Source organism: Gossypium hirsutum, unplaced genomic scaffold, assembly GCF_007990345.1.
Source record: "Gossypium hirsutum isolate 1008001.06 unplaced genomic scaffold, Gossypium_hirsutum_v2.1 scaffold_537, whole genome shotgun sequence".
NCBI classification, from domain to species: Eukaryota; Viridiplantae; Streptophyta; class Magnoliopsida; order Malvales; family Malvaceae; genus Gossypium; species Gossypium hirsutum.
In genome coordinates, this window is record NW_024403092.1 from 1 (window position 1) to 16,224 (window position 16,224).

General features: G+C 38.5%; 1 non-coding gene across 1 annotated transcript; it reads right to left on the reverse strand.

Annotated features, from left to right (window-relative positions):
• Positions 1-10,807: 10,807 nt before the first annotated feature.
• On the reverse strand, positions 10,808-10,914 carry LOC121226858 (small nucleolar RNA R71). Its single transcript, XR_005924543.1, has one exon. It is a non-coding gene; the product is annotated as a small nucleolar RNA R71 (small nucleolar RNA).
• Positions 10,915-16,224: the final 5,310 nt, after the last annotated feature.

Below are 16,224 nucleotides of genomic sequence, written 5' to 3' on the forward strand. Positions count from 1 at the left end.
AGCTACTTCAAAAGGATGTTAAGTTCGAATGGACGGAGAAATGTCAGAAAAGCTTCGATCAACTGAAAACTCATTTAACTGAAGCTTCAATTTTGGTGCAACCCGAATCGGGTAAAGAGTTTGTCATTTATAGTGACGCATCCCTACTTGGGTTGGGTTGCGTATTGATGCAAGAAGGTCGAGTTGTTGCCTATGCGCCGAGACAATTGAAGCCACACGAGAGAAATTATCCGACCCATGATCTCGAACTAGCCGCCATTGTGTTTGCATTGAAAATATGGCGACATTATTTGTTTGGTGAGAAGTGCCATGTGTTTTCGGATCACAAAAGTCTCAAATATTTGATGACTCAACGAGACTTGAATCTGCGACAAAGACGTTGGCTTGAGTTGTTGAAAGATTACGAGCTTGTCATTGATTACCACCCGGGAAAGGCTAATGTGGTTGCGGACGCCTTAAGCCGGAAATCACTGTTTGCTTTGCGAGCGATGAATGTACACTTGTCTGTTCTACCTGACAATGTGTTAGTAGCTGAATTAAAAGCCAAACCATTATTGACTCATCAAATTCGTGAAGCTCAGAAAGTCGATGAGGAATTGGTTGCAAAACGAGCTGAGTGTGTTCCGAACAAGGAATCGGAGTTTCAGATTGATGATGATGGTTGTTTGAGGTTTAGAAGTCGTTTGTGTGTTCCAAGGAATTCGGAACTCATTCTGATGATTCTGAACGAAGCCCATTGTAGCCGAATGTCAATTCACCCGGGGAGCACGAAAATGTACAACGACTTGAAACGTCGGTTTTGGTGGCGTGGTATGAAACGAGACATCTCCGACTTTGTTTCGAGATGTTTAATATGTCAACAAGTGAAAGCGGAACATCAAGTGCCTTCAGGGTTACTTCAGCCGATCATAATACCCGAGTGGAAATGGGACCGAGTCACAATGGACTTTGTGTCTGGACTGCCATTGTCCGCAAGTAAGAAGGATGCGATTTGGGTTGTTGTTGATAGGCTGACTAAGTCGGCTCACTTTATCCCCGTGCGTACGGATTTTTCATTGGATAAACTAGCCGAATTGTATGTTTCTCAGATTGTGAGATTACATGGAGTACCTATTTCTATCGTGTCGGATAGAGATCCGAGATTCACCTCGCGATTTTGGAAGAAATTGCAAGAAGCTTTGGGTACCAAGCTGCATTTTAGCACCGCTTTTCACCCCCAAACCGATGGTCAATCCGAGTGGATAATTCAGATACTTGAGGATATGTTGAGATGTTGCATCCTCGAGTTCAGTAGTTCATGGGAACGGTATTTACCTTTGATTGAATTCGCTTACAACAATAGTTTTCAATCAAGTATTAAGATGGCACCGTATGAGGCTTTGTACGGTCGTAAATGCCGTACGCCATTGTTTTGGACCGAGCTTGGTGAAAGTAAAATTTTCGGAGTTGATTTGATTAAAGATGCTGAACAAAAAGTAAAGGTAATCCGCGAAAGTCTGAAGGTAGCCACAGATCGTCAAAAATCGTATGCGGATTTAAAACGAAAGGACATTGAATATCAGGTGGGAGATAAGTGTTTCTTAAAGTGTCACCTTGGAAGAAGGTACTCAGATTTGGCCGTAAAGGCAAGTTGAGCCCGAGATTCATTGGGCCGTACGAAATTTCCGAACGAGTGGGGCCGGTTGCATATAGATTGATTTTGCCCCCTGAACTTGAAAGGATGCACGATGTCTTCCATGTTTCAATGCTTCGACGTTATAGATCCGATCCGTCACATGTGATTAATCCCTCAGAAGTTGAAATTCAATCTGACTTGAGCTATGAAGAAGAACCGATTCGTATCTTAGCTCGTGAAGTGAAAGAGTTGCGAAATAAAAGGGTTCCGTTGGTTAAGGTGTTGTGGCTCAAACACGGGATCGAGGAAGCAACCTGGGAACCCGAGAGCTCGATGAAAGAACGATATCCAAACCTATTTACCGGTAAGATTTTCGAGGACGAAAATTTCTTAAGTGAGGGAGAGTTGTGACAGCCCAAAATTAACCCTAGTCGGGAAGTGGTTTCGGGACCGCTAAACCGAGTCACCGAAAGGTTTGAATGTGATGTTTATTGTCTAGAATATGTAATCATGAATGTGTGAAAATTTCAAGCTTCGATTTAGTCGATTGCATGTGAATTTAGTCAATAGGACTTATATGAGAAAATTTTAAAATGTGATAGGTCAATGCATGAGGACCTATTAGTGCATGTGGAAGAAAAAGGGGACTTGCATGTCAAATTCCCCCTCCCTAATATGTAGTGGCCGGCCATGCTATGGGTGGAAACATGTCACCAACATGTTGTGTTAGTGAGGTATGGTAAGGAAAATAAAATAATAAGCATGATAATTAAATAATGAAAGGAAGGGTGATGGAAAAAAAAATAACATGGTCTCACCCCCTTGTTGCCGTGAATTGAAGAAAGAAAAAAAAAAGTGTTCATTCTTGAACATCCTTGGCCGAATAGAGGAAAGAAAGGAAGGGGAAAAAGCTTGAGAAAATCGGCTATGGTGGTTTGCTAGACTAAGGTATGTTTGATATTATTCTTTGAGATTCATGTATATTTTAAGTTGTAAGTGAAAATCTACCTAGCCATGGTTCAAATTTTGTTAATTGATGGAGATGATATTCGGCCATGAATGTTACATTCTTGGTTGGTATTTTGATGTCTTTGGTGATGAGGTATGAAGATGGTTGATTTTGAGTGTTTAATAAAAAGGATGCATGAATTATTGTTAAATAATGGTCGAATGTAGCATGATTAAAGATGTGAATAAATTGAAGTTAAGGAGGTTGTCAATGAAAAATATGAGTTGGATGAGGCTTAAAGAATAAAAATCTAGGTGACTAGAGGTCAAGGACATTCGGTCATAGGCTTGTATGCTAGCAAAATCGGCCAAGTGATTATGTGGTGGAATTAAGTGTTAAATGGAATGAAAATGATATTATATGGGGGTATGTATATTCGGCCATATGAGTAAATATATAGATGATGTTAAATTTGATTATGTATAATGGGCATTAAGATGTGGAACTTAAGAAATTAGAAGTAAATGAACTTGATAGTATTTAAGAGATAGAGGTGATAGATTAATGTTGCACATTCGGCTATGGTTAGGCATGTTGATGATCTTATCTTGATTTAGATAATTAGGCATAAAAGGGTGGCAAAGGGGATGAAATTGTCGAATGATTAGTTGGGTAACAAAAGAAGCATTCGGCCATCCCTTGAGAGCTTGTGTGATGTTGGGTTTAAAATTAGCAAAGGTAACTTACCTAATGCATGTGCATGGGTGATTAGATTTTGATGATATGGTAGTTGCATGAGGTTATTAGCCGAATATACTAACATACATATACATGTGAAATTGGATTGTAAATATTTGGCAAGGTGGTTAAACTAGTTAAATTATTGATTAAGCTCAAGGAGTTAAAGGAGGTGAATCGAGCAAAGGCAAAGAAAAGGTCATCGAGTAGCCGAGTTGGAACCGTCTTACCCAACACGAGGTAAGTCATTAAGCATGTAGTTGGTATTATTTCAAATGGTCATAATGTTTATGTTTTGATGCTGAATGGAATGAATAAATATACATATATATATTTGCATGTACGTATGTGATGATGAAATTGTTGAATGAAAAGAAAAGAGGTAAGATGTACTGAGTTGTTGATCTCGGCACTAAACGTGCGGGTATAACCATTTATGACCATGAGATTGGCGCTAAGTGCGCGGGATTGAATTGTACAGCACTAAGTGTGCGATTTGACTATGTTGCACTAAGTGTGCGAAATGAATATGATGCACTAAGTGTGCGAATTGACCATGCGGCACTAAGTGTGCGAGTTTGACTATGTAGCACTAAGTGTGCGATTTGATTACGTAGCACTAAGTGTGCGAGTTGATTATATAGCACTGAGTGTGCGGACTCAATATACATTCGTGAATCATTATGGACACTATGTGTGCGACACTATTGAGTCGATCGCGGGCAGCGGATCGGGTAAGTGTCTTGAGTACATGGCTAATAGGTGCTATGCTTATACTTGGTGTTGAGCTCGGTAAGCTTGAACCTATGTGACAAATATACTTGAAGTCACGTACATAAAATTTATCGTAGGATGGGTGAAAGGCCGTTTAGTCGTTTGATTGTAACGAAAATAAATTGATTTATGAAAATGCCTCAATGTCCTATTGATGAGTATATGGAATGTGAATGCATGAATTGATATGAAACTGAATCGATAGGTTGGAGGAACTATGGTATGGTTCGGTATGGATGGAGTAAATTGTCTCGTTCCATTTTGTTTCCTCTTGTGATAATGTTATTGATGGATGGTAGTGCATTGCTTATGACTTACTGAGTTATAAACTCACTCGGTGTTTCCTTGTCACCCATTATAGGTTGCTTGGACTCATCTATTTTTGCGGGGTCAGGCCGTCATCGAAGTCATCACACCGGATAGCAAGTTTTGGTACTTTCTTCTTAGTTGGCTTAGAAGAACATTTTGGCATGTATAAGCTATTACGTTGTGTTTGAACTTTGGCATGTAAACTTTAAGCCATGCGAAAATGGCACGAATGTTCGATTGAGTTGGATCAAGGGTAGGCATGAAATGGACCTAGTTACTTTCGTAACAGATGCTGGCAGCAGCAGTGTCATGAGATTGAAAAATCACTAAAAATAGTAGGAGTGGAATTAATTGATGAATAAATTATGTAATGAAGCTCGATGAGTCTGTTTTCATGAGGAAGTAACGAAAAGATCATATGGGCAGTATATTAAGAGATAATCAGATTTTTTTGGGACAGGGCCAGAACGGTTTCTGGATTCCCTGCTCCGACTTTGGAAATTCATTATAAATTAACCAGAGATAATTAGGGGTCGTACCATATATGTACAGATTCCTCTCTGAGTCTAGTTTTCACAGAAATAAACGACATCAGTATTGAAGCCCCGTGCAGGGAGATATCCAAGTCGTAATGGGCAAAGGTCAGTGTAGTCGACCCCTGCAATATGGGAGACTTTGACTAATAAACTGTACTAATTGCCCGACCAAAAATTCTAGAAAAAAATACATAGATGGGCACATGAGTCTAGTTTCTGGGAAAAATCACAAAACTGATTTTCGAGTTACGAAACTCAAGATATGATTTTTAAAACGACTAGTACACAGATTGGGCAGTGTCTGGAAAATAAATTTTATAAGGGGTTAAAGTCAGTTAACACCTCGTGTTCGACTCCGGTGTCGGTTTCGGGTTCGGGGTGTTACAAGTCATATATAGATCTGAAGCATAAGGTGATTGAGTATTCTGTGGGGGACTTCGTTTTTCTCAAGGTCTCGCTATGGAAGAAGGTACTAAGGTTTGGACGGAAGGGCAAGCTAAGTCCTAGGTGCATTGGGCCTTACCGCATACTGAAACGTGTGGGACAAGTTGCCTATCAACTTGAGTTACCTCCAGGGTAGGATCAGATTCACGATGTATGTCTCTATGTTAAGGCACTACCGCTCTGATCCTGCGCATATTATCTCGACTGAGGAGATTGAGGTTAGGCCGGATCTAACTTTCGAGGAGGAACTGATTTAGATTCTGGAGCATGATGTAAAAGTGTTAAGGAAAAAGTCCATCCCACTGGTTAAGGTACTTTGGAGTAATCACAGCTAAGAGGAAGCTACGTGGGAACCTGAGGAGGCGATGCGACAACAATACCCTCATCTATTTTGACCAAGTAAATTTCAATGCCTAAATTTTCTTTTAGGGGGTAGAGTTGTAACGCTCCAAATCATAAGTGATTAAATTTGTATGTTGTGTTGCATAAATGCTTGCTTATTTTAATGGTTAGGCGTCTTGAGAAGTGTGAGAAGTCCTGGGTTCAAACCTTGGCTTTACCAAAAACATTTGTTTTAATTGAATAAAACTCTTGTCTCTAGTCAGTAGGCTTTTAAATAAAAATGTTACACCCCTAACCTGTAACCGTTGCCGGAATAGGTTAAGAGGCATTACTGGACTCTTAACACAGATCAGAACCATCAAATATTAAATATCCTTCCATTTCAATAAACATACATCATTCGTATTCAACGTGAACTTAAAATGATAGTAAGAAGTTTACAACATGCTTCTAGGATCAATTCGATAACATATGAAAGTTTCTAAACTTATAAAAATTTTCAACTTTTAAAAGGTCACACGGTCTTAGATACACCCGTGTGTCTAAGCTATGGCAAAATGGTAAACTGTAATTTATACATATTTTTATCCCATGCTTAGCCATAGATTTGGTGAATTTGATGCTTTTAATCCTTTAATTTCATGTTTTATACTTAGGTGAGCATAGGAGAGTAAAATGAGCGAGAAACGGGCCAAAAATAGAGAAAATAGACCTACGTGGGAAATCAACACGGCCTGGACTTTCTCACACGGGAATTTCATACAGCCATGTCCCTTTGGAAGGATCGAAGCACGACTTACACGGGTAGACTACACTTCCGTGCCTGTTTAACAGCCTTAACCATGGGCAGGAGTAATCGCACACGGGCGTGTCACACGAGCGTGTCCCTGCCAAGCCCAAGTATAACCCTATTCGGTAAAGGCCAATTTTGGGGGCTCTTAGGCATTTAAAGTCTATTTAAACACCTGAGGAGGCACTTAGAAAGGGGACGGGGAGTAGGAAGCAAGGAATTACTCAAGGAAAGCAGATTGATCCATCTCAGAAGCCGGATTCATCATCAAGATTGAAGATCTCCCTTCAAGTTCCTTCAGGAGTTTTTGGGTTTTCTTATGTTTTGTTATCTTTATGCTTTTGAGATGTTTTCTTTCATAAGTATGAACTAAACCCCCTAAATACCTAAGGGGAATGAAACCTAAGACACTTGTTATTATTATCTGAATTGTATGATAAATATTTGACTTGTTCTTAATTCTTGTTTTAATATTCCAGGATATTGATTCATGTTAATGCTCTTATTCAGAGGAGGAATAGACCCTGTCTAAGAGTAAAATTATCATAATTAAGCAGAGTTGATTGCGCGACTAGAGATAGGGTGACAAGATTTTTTCGGATTAGGGTGAAACCTAATAAGAGAATCCATAGATCGAGTTAATGCAATTCTAGGGTGTTAATTAGAAAAAGATTTCAATTATTCAACCTATGGTTAGACGTTATTAGTCTCGAGAGAGATAATAATATAACTTAGGGATTTCTACAAATCAAGTCAAATGAATAAATCGTCTGATTCAGAGTCAAATAACAAGTGAAGTTTAGGTGGATTTTTCCTTAGGTATTGTCTTAATCGATCGAATTTTCCCAAAAGTATTTTCCCAAATTTTATTTCTGTGCATTCTTAGTTTAGTAATTAGTTTAGATAACCAAACCTCTTAATTTTTAGCTTAGATAATAAAAAGGAAGTAAATACTAGTACTCGTGGTTCCTTTGGGTTCGACAATCTGGTCTTGCTGAACTATACTACTGTTCTGTAACAGTCCGGTTTTGGCCCTAGTTAGAATAGTGGTTTTGGGACCATAAATTTGAGTTTGAAAAATATTTTAAAATTATTTTCTGGGTCTATGATATGAGAATTTGCATCTGTGAAATTTCTATATTTTAATTTGTCTGTTTCTGTGCTTAATTATGAAAAAGGATTAAATCGCGTAAAGTGTAAAAGTTGAGTGCCAGATGTTAAAGCACCTATTTGGCTTGGCTTTTAAAATAGGTCCTTGCATGTCAAATTTACCTTTTATGTTAATGGTGGACAATTATGGCATGTTAGGTAAGTTTTAATGATTTATTAATGAAGGGCAAAATGGTAAAAGGTGAATTTATGTTATATTAAATAAAACAAAGGTTAAAATCCATTTATTTCATCCATTTTCCACCAAAAATAGAAAGAAAAGAGAGGTTTTGGGTGTTTGAAACATTCGACCATGATTCAATCTTGATTCAAGGTTCGTTTTTGTTCCATTTTTGATAATTTCTACGTTTCTGTAATCGTTGTTTTGTGTTCTTCAAAACCCATGTCTAAATTTCTGTTTTTGTTGAAGATTATAAAATGTGCCATTGATGATTATATGAGCTTTGTAGTGCTCTTATATGGATTATGAAATATATATGTTAGATTATCATGTTTTGTTCTTGAATTTTTGATGAAATGAGCTATTTGGGCTAATTTGTGAAAATAAGGTTTTGAAGGACTAATTTGTGAATTTAACATGTTGTATGGGATTATATAGAAGCCATGAAAATTCAACTAGCCCTTGTTGCAAAGAAATTTTACATATTGGTGATTTTGTGAAAAGTAGACTAAATTGTCAAAGCGTGAAAATATAAGGGCTAAAATGTAAAGTGCCCTAAATATGTGTATATGGATTAAATTTAATGAAATGAATGATTAAATAGTTGAATTTATATTGTATTAGATCAAGAATAAAGAAAATCAGACTTAGATCGAGGGAAGTCGTAAGTAGTTGAATAGTTGAATCATTTTCATCCGAAATCCGTACGAGGTAAGTTAAACTACATTTACGTGTTAAGTTCATTAATTTCTGTGTATATAAACTATTTTCTGCATTGGACGAGCTTGAGAGCCTAATGAATAAATTATGATATTATGCTGGTGTATGAGAAGTTCTGTATGATTCTGAAGGAATGTCGAAATTGATCTGAGATATCGTGTAAGACTGTGTCTGGGACACAGACCTCGATTTGAAATTTACGTGTAAGACCATGTTTGGGATATCAGCATCGTATCTGTTTTCATATAAGACCCTGTCTGGGACAGAGGCATCGATACTAAATTACATGTAAGACCACGTCTAGGATGTCAGCATTGTATTTGTCTTTGAATATCTATTCTGTTTCTGGGTTGTCTGATGATAAAGTATGAGATATGAAATGTATAATTCATACAGGTACGTTCGTATCGTACTTAATTTATGAATATGAAAGACTCTGTTTCTGCGAACTAGGTTCGAAATCATGGAAATGAATATGATATGCTTACAAGCAAATGAGCCTGGTTAAGTTTATGAACAACTTTGAGAAATGGCTATGAATTCTTATTGTTGTTTTGAACTATATATATATGCTATTGGAATTAAACCAATTGTGTTTGGCTTACTAAGCTCTTTGTAGCTTACTCTGTGTGCTATTATCTGTTTTACAGTTATCGTAGCTACTGAAGGCTCGGGAATAGTCGAGGATTGTCATCACACCATCAAACTCTTTTTGGTACTTTCAGAAATGTACATAAATATGTATGGCATGTATAAGGTAGAATGGATTAGTTGATATGTATGTGCAAGTTATGCAATTTGAATTGGCTAGCAAATGATATATTTGTGTATTGTTTTGGTGTATGTCTTAATGTGTTATGTTCTAATGTGTTTTGGTCATATTTGAGCAATTAATTGGTTGGAAATGTTGGTATAATTGTTGCATATTAATGCTTGTAGGATTGGAACCATATGGGGTGGAAAATTGGCTTAAACCAAGCCTGCATTGTGCCACACGGCCAGGGAACATGGGCGTGCCTTGTGGCCGTGTGAGAAAGTCAGTAGCTAGCTAAATTTTACACGGTCATGGCACACAGCTGTGTCTGTTGGCCGTGTTAAAAAGTCAGTATAGGACTTCTTTTTGGCACCGTTGGACCACATGGGCGTGTCTTGTTCCCGTGTGAGTCACACGGCCTAGTCACACTGGCGTGTGACTTAGTCAGTTTTGAAAATATTGACTACGTTCTAAAATTTCTGGATGGGTTCGGTTTAGTTCCGACTTTCCCTAAATGTACATTTTAGGTCTCGTAGACCATCTTAATGGATGAATTATGGATGAATATTAATGTATTGATATTATATGATATCTATGAATCTGTGTTACTCTGAAATACTCTGTCTGTCTAGTGACTCCCCTTTCCTATTCCGACGACGGTTACGTGATAGGGGTGTTACATGTTCGATAGGTACACTTGCCTTAATCGTGATAGTAAGTTAGTCTCAAGAACGATTCATTCATAATTCTTTAAAACCTGTCATGAATATCACGTATCAATTTTTTGGTGCCATTGCTGGGGAACTAGGATATTAGGAACACTCGATTTTTATTACTTTAGCCATTTTACTTTTATTGCAATTTAAATTTTTATTTTCTTTTCTAATTCTTCATTTATTTTCTTCTGACAGGTTTTTCTAGTTTATGACCAGAAGAAACCCGTCAAGACCACTACTTTTTGACGGTGAGATCAATCGCACAGTTCGTAAAAACTGAAGATAAAGAATGTGAAGCCTAAGATACGTAGAGGACGAGTAAGAGGACGATACTTCAACCACAACTAAGGAGATGGCTGAAAACCATAAAAATCTGCTACCTTCTGCAATTGCTGCTGATCCAGTAAATCAGAACCCTGCTCCACACACTATGTATAATTATGCTAAACCTAATTTAACAGGAACCGAGTCAAGTATAGTTAGACCTGCTATTGCTGCAAATAATTTTGAACTGAAACCTAACACAATTCAAATGATACAATAGTTTGTTCAATTTGATGGTTTGCAGAATGAGGATCCAAACGCTCACTTGGCAAATTTCTTAGAGTTTTGCGACACTTTTAAAATTAATGGCGTTTCTGATGATGCCATTTGCCTTCGATTATTCCCTTTTTTGTTGAGAAACAAAGCTAAACAGTGGTTGAACTCGTTACCACGAGGTTCAATCACTGCTTGGGAACAAGTGACTGAAAAGTTTTTATTAAAATATTTTTCTCCGGCTAAAATAGCCAAATTACGTAATGATATCTCCTCTTTTGTACAGATGGATTTAGAAACACTCTACGATGCATGGGAGAGATACAAGGACCTTTTGCGAAGATGCCCTCACCATGGGTTACCACTCTGGCTACAGGTTCAAACATTTTACAATGGCCTGAATCCTTCGACTCAGCAGATGATTGACATAGCAGCTAGTGGAACTATCAATAAGAAGACACCCGAGGTGAGTTACAAATTTATTGAGGAGATGTTACTGAATAACTATCAGTGGCAAGTTATGAGGAGAAAGCTGACGAAAGCAGCCAATGTTTTCAACCTCGATGCGGTTACTATGCTATCTAACCAAGTAGAACTCTTAAATAAAAAGATTGATGATTTGTGTGGTTCTACTCAGGTACATCCAGTGATGAGGTACGATTCGAATGGAGGAGGAGCATGCATAGAATATCAACCCTTTAACCCTAGCATCGAGGAGGAACAAGTCCAATATATGGGTAACAATAACTCTAGACCGCAAAATAACCCATATAGTAACATTTATAATGCAGTTTGGAGGAACCACCCCAATTTCTCGTGGGGTGGTCAAGGAAATCAAAGGCCACAACATCCTCCAGGTTTTCAACAACCATCTTACCAGGAGGAAAAGAAGCCGAACCTTGCGGAGATGTTGACAAAATTCATCTCGGTGTCAGAAACTCATTTCCAGAATACCAAGACAACCCTTAAGAATTAACAAGCGTCAATCTAAGGGCTCGAAACTTAGATAGGCCAACACGCCAAACTGATATCTGAATGACCACAAGGTAGTTTGCTGAAGAACACAGAATTTAGCCCAAAGGAGCAAATCAATGCAATTACCATTCCAGACGAAGAAGGGTTAGTGGCACCTAAGCCAGAACCGAGGCAAGAAACTGTGGTAAGTAAAGGTAAGGGTGAGGTGGACCAAAATGACTAGAAATCAGTAAGTAAAGAATACAAACCCCGCGTGCCATACCCAAACGCGACAAAGAAATACCGCACAGAAGAACAATTCGGTAAATTCCTTAAATTATTAAAAAAGTTACAAATTAACTTACTGTTTATTGAAGCTCTTTCATAGATGCGAAATGCAGTCAAATTCTTAAAGGAGCTTTTAACAAAGAAACGAAAGTTGGATGAGGCATCCCATGTGGAGTTGAATGCAGTTTGCTCAGCCATTCTATAGAAAAAGCTACCCAACAAATTGAAAGATCCAGGGAGGTTTACGATTCATTGTTTAATTGGTAGTGTAAAGCCTTGATTTTCGGGACTTTTCGGGATTTCTCTGAGTTTTAGCGAATCTTGATTTTTGTATGATCTGATTGTATAAATCATGTTTAAGAATGTTAGTGGGCCTCTAGAAGGCCTAAGTCTAAGTTAAAGCCTGGTAGATTTAATAAATTTTGATTTTAAAAGAGAAGGGGGTTCTGGTGTATTGGGCTTTTAAGATTAAATTGGTAGAATAGGCCGCAAGAATACCTGTGGTAAAGTGGCAGGGTGACGCCAATGAGGTGCTAAAAGGTGGCGTGTGGAAGTCAAGGGGGAGCTAAGGTTCAAGTCACAAGGTAAGCAAATAAAGGTATTATTTTTTTTTATGAGCAGGAATGGTATGTGATGGAACTCAGGTGAAACTCTGTCAGGAAGAGTTTGAGTTGTTCAGGGGATTGAATAAAGGATGGATAAGGGGAGAAAATCAAGGAGTCTAAGTAGGAAACAAGAGTTGGCCGTATAGGGGACTCTGTAAGTGGAAATTCGGCTAGGTCTCTTAGTGTTTGCAATCTCGGCATTTGGAATAGTGGTTGCCAAATTCTTTTTCTGCATTTTCGGGATTTGTTTGGTCATTCTACTATTTTATCGAAATATGGTAGGGTACCTTAGGTTTTTTTCTTTTTCTTTCTTTTGCTAGAAGCCAAAACCTACACCCTACACTTGTGCCAACTTGTGTAAGATAAAACTATCATCATTTCTCTTTTTCAAAATCGAATTCTCTCATCTCCTCCCTCTTCTTTTCTCTTTTCTTATTGACCCTCATCTTCTTAACCTTTGGTTTCCCTCAAAACTAAATACCTGCTACCGATTTCTCCTTAGCCGAGCCTATATCCTCCATATTTCTCTTTTTATTTTCCTCATTAACCCTTATCAAAGCTGGTTAGCCAAATCTCTATTAAAGCCGAACCTCTCATCCTTTCTTTCAAACCGAAACTTTTCTACCCTGAGGTACTTCAGAAGCCCAATTTTTGATTATACTTTTCTCTTCTTGTGCGGTGGTTGGATCTACAGTAGATCGGGAGTAGTGTCATAACGTTTTAGGTAAGTTCTCGAATCTTTCATTAGTTACTGATGTTTTAAGGTAACAGCCGAAATCCTTATCAACTAAGGGTGGCTAACGTTTGGACTAAGGGCATATTGGCCTTTTTCTTTTGGTTTTGTGTGTGCTAGTGTCGACAAGGGGGACATTCAGCAAAGGGCTTCGAAGGCTAACACTGTTGGACATCTAGATCTAGTCCAAATTTCGGCAAAGGTAAGAACTTTAGGGCCTAAGGTGTTAATGGCCGAATATCGTAAGGAGTTTAATATAGTTATTGACTTGTAGTGTAACATGTGGGTAACCGATTGTAGGATATTGCAAGGGGATCCTTTCGTAAATTCATCGTAAATCAGGTGTGTAAATGACACCCACTTATAGACTAGATCGACAAAAGCCGAAAAGCTGAAATGCCGAAGAGCCGGCATTTTGTGAACTTGCAAGCGTGCAAGCGCTCGTGAGATAGTTTGTTTGTTAATCCTAGTAATCTCAAGCAGTAAGATTATAGAGTGCGTAATTTCGTGCACTTCGATATATTTGGGCTTAATGGGCCAAAATCGGGTTAATGGACCAACGAGCCCAAATCAGTAAAAAACGCTCGGTAAGTGTTTCTGTTAATACGTTAATGGCTGTAATATGCACGAAAACCCTATAATAGTAAATTTACTAAAATACCCCTAAGTATGAAAATTATCGTTATACCCCTAGATGCAAAGTAACCGTTATACCCTTAGGGTTAATTTTAACTGAAATGCATGATATTCTGATTCTGTATGTTGTATGCCATGACATGTATATTTGTTGCATGGGATATGGGTTATATTGATGGTGGAAGCGTTCTACTGGCTATGCCACAAATATCTGTTCTGGAAGCTCTGCCACAATATCTGTATCTGGTGACTTTGTCACAATATCTGTTCTGGCAGCCATTCTACAATTTCTATGGTGTGTAGCGGATGGGTGGGTCGAGTTGTCTCCCCACATGGTGTAAGGTTGGTACGTGGGTGTATACGGATGGTTATGGGTTGGGTTTTTGGCATACATGAAATATCTGTTCTGTATCTATTATGGGCCTATGGGCTTCATTCTGAATTTTGTAAAGGGCTAAGGCCCAACTCAATCTGTTTCTGTGGTTTGATCTGATTTGGACTATGGTTGGGTTATTTTACACACTGAGTTTTCCAAACTCACCCCTTAATTTCATCCATGCAGGAAATCCCCAACCATAGTGGACTTGGAGTTGTGAGGGATTCGGAGTGGCCACATGTTCTGCAAATTTGGTTTTCTTCATGTATTTTGATCAGCCTTACTTACTTTAATTGTTTTGGATTTTAAGTTGTAATAAGGCCGCTCGTAAATTTTATGGTTTATTAATTTTTTTTACTTATACTCGATTTCAACTGTTAGATTCAGGCTGCGTGGGTTTTTGTTCAAAATTATTAAACGATTTCAAAACACAACGAGCATAACAAATGGATAACCTAAAGACTTAATTAATCGATTTTTTTTCTTAGTCAACAATTTTACAAAATCACACTAATTACCATAAAAAAAGAACACAACCAACCGTAAGTTAATGTGACACGTCAGACTTGGCCATAACGTCCAGGCTGGGTTTAGGGCGTTACATTTAGTGGTATCAGAGCCAAGTTGCAACAACTCGGCTATGGAATGGGTCTAAAAAAAACAAACAAAAGTTTTTGGAAATTTTAAAAAAATAAAACAAATATTTTTGGAATTCGTTTTTTTAAGATTTTCTTTCTACAATAAATGATTTCAAAGATCGCAAATCCGCTTTTCTAAAAATTTGGATTCTGAGAAGGTGGCACACTGAATCTCCGGCCCAAGTCTGTAAGTATCATTCTAAATTTTTCTGAATGTTTCTGAATTATTAGCTATATGCCTGTACTGAAACCCTATTATGATACTCTAGTTAGGGTGATACTTGTACTATAGGAATTTTGATAAGTAGGCTGAGACTGAAGCTAGGCTACGATTCCGTGAAAAACAAACTCTGAATTACTGTCTGTTCATAAAACATCTGTAATAAACACTGAAATATTTAATTGATGCATAAAATTTGTAATTAGATAATACGATATGAGTACGAGAGCAGCTCGTGGAAGAGGCCGTGGACGTGGCCGAGGTAGTGCACGGTCTGGATCTTCGTCTTCAGGACATATGCCAGCTGCAGATGCACCGGTACCACCGGCAACAGAAGTGGAGTCTCATGATCGAGGTGCCAGGGATGACGCTCTACCTCAGGTAATGTTTCGTATTTTGGAAAGGGTTACCAGGGCAAGTACGGGTAACAGAATTTAAGGATCTATTTTTGAGTGACTCTGGGCTAATGGAGCGGAGATCTTTAGGGGTGTATCTGGTGTAGCCTCGAATGTGGCTGAATATTGGTTAGAGGCCACGAAATGGATTATGGATAATTTGGACTGTTCCGTAGAGCAGAAGCTGAAGGAAGCCATATCATTGCTACGAGATGAGGCTTATCAGTGGTGGCTCACTGTGAGAGATGGGACACCAGCTGACAGGGTGACTTGGGAGCTGTTTAAGACAGCCTTAAAGGGAAAATATGTTGGGGCGAGTTATGTGGACGCCTGCAGGAAAGAATTCTGAATCTGGTTCAAGGGGGTAAGACAGTTGTTGAGTACGAGGCTGAGTTTCTGAGGCTGAGCCGGTATGCCATTGGGATTGTCTCTATAGAGTATGAACGTAGTGTACACTTCGAATATGGTCTTAGAGATGAACTTAGGGTGCTGATTGCTCCGCAGAGGGAGCATGACTTTGCTGCTTTGGTGGAGAAAACTAAGATAGCTGAGGAGGTGAAGCGTACTGAAAGACAGAATCGAGAGAAGGATCGGAACCATTTTCGGAGGGATTTAGGACCTTCGGGTGGTGCAAATAGGAATGTTAAAAGAGCAAGAGTGGAAGAGCCAGTTCGAGTAGTTCCGATGAATGTTATTAGACCGTAGGTTTGTGGGGACTGTGGTAAGGTAAATCTGGGCGAGTGTAGGAGACGTTCTGGTGCTTGTTTCCAGTGCGGATCTATGGAGCCCAAAGTCAAGGACTATCCTCAGAAAACAGATCAGGTT